General features: G+C 38.7%; 1 protein-coding gene across 1 annotated transcript in view; it reads left to right on the top strand.

The window, feature by feature from the left end:
• Positions 1–503: 503 nt before the first annotated feature.
• lingo4a (leucine rich repeat and Ig domain containing 4a) overlaps positions 504–1,038 on the top strand; it is an 8,472-nt gene continuing 7,937 nt past the window's right edge. Inside the window, exon 1 of the mRNA XM_017484890.3 lies at positions 504–1,038. This exon is cut by the window's right edge and continues 235 nt beyond it. The gene's annotated coding sequence lies outside the window, so the exon portion shown is untranslated.

Raw genomic sequence — 1,038 nt, 5'->3', positions numbered from 1 at the left:
TGTTCATCTAGGTGTCAGGTATAACGCACACAGCTATAACGTATGAGCCCATTTGCTTGTGAAATACATGCCAAAGTTTACACATGATTTCATAGTTAATTTTATTAAATCTCTAAATTCTAAAAGGTGTGCATTATAGCTGACACATTCATGAATACTATACAGTACTATTTTATGAGTGTAAGTCATTCCCTTCAAATGCTATTGAAGTTAGAAAAGTGTATACCAATGTCGTATGTAACTTTATAGACGGTCCCTTAATTTGGAACGTCAGGCCAACGTTATGACAGTTTGGACATTGGATTTGACTAATGGATTTTTGGCAGATACTCTTGACTCCACTGACTTGGACTTTCGGGTTTTTCATAGCCCCAACCACATTCCAATGTCTCATCTACAGAATCCTCTATCCACACATTATGTTCAGTGAAGTCTGATAAAAAGAAAGAGGAATTGTTTTTACACCAGAATCGAAGGTGTAGATGTGAGCTATGAGTTATGGTCCTACACTTGGTTTGAGTTATGGTCCTACACTTGAGTTTTCTGTCCCTATAGGCCTACTGTTTTCATTTTTTAGCTTCACTTCTCTGATATTAGTGGGATAACTCACGTGCACTAGCATGTTTTTGCGCGTTCCCGAATCGTAATTGCGTTTCCATCTGGCTCGTGAGTGTGGGGGTGTGTGCGCGCGCGACCGCATGTGTGTGTGTGTGAGAGAGAGAGATCTAAATCCGCAGATTTGGCAGGTTCATATACACTGCGTATAAATTCCCAGCTGAAGTAATGGCCGGATTCCACAGCCCTGTTTATTAGGAAGCAAACAAACAAATAAATAGCTACATGTAGAAAAATGCCACCCACGCGCACGGTCCCAGCACGGACGATTGTTTATTTTATTTTATTTTATTATTATTATTATTATTATTATTATTATTTTTGATCACTCGAGATTGTGCCCTGTAAACGCCGGTAGCCTATAAATGGAACTGTATGTCTTTGTTTGCAAAGACAAACAAAAAGGCAATTAGTCTATCATTA

This window comes from Ictalurus punctatus, chromosome 14 (assembly GCF_001660625.3).
Source record: "Ictalurus punctatus breed USDA103 chromosome 14, Coco_2.0, whole genome shotgun sequence".
In the NCBI taxonomy this organism is placed as follows: domain Eukaryota; kingdom Metazoa; phylum Chordata; class Actinopteri; order Siluriformes; family Ictaluridae; genus Ictalurus; species Ictalurus punctatus.
The sequence above is the reverse complement of the archived record's forward strand: the minus strand, read 5'-3'. Positions and strand labels throughout refer to the sequence as shown.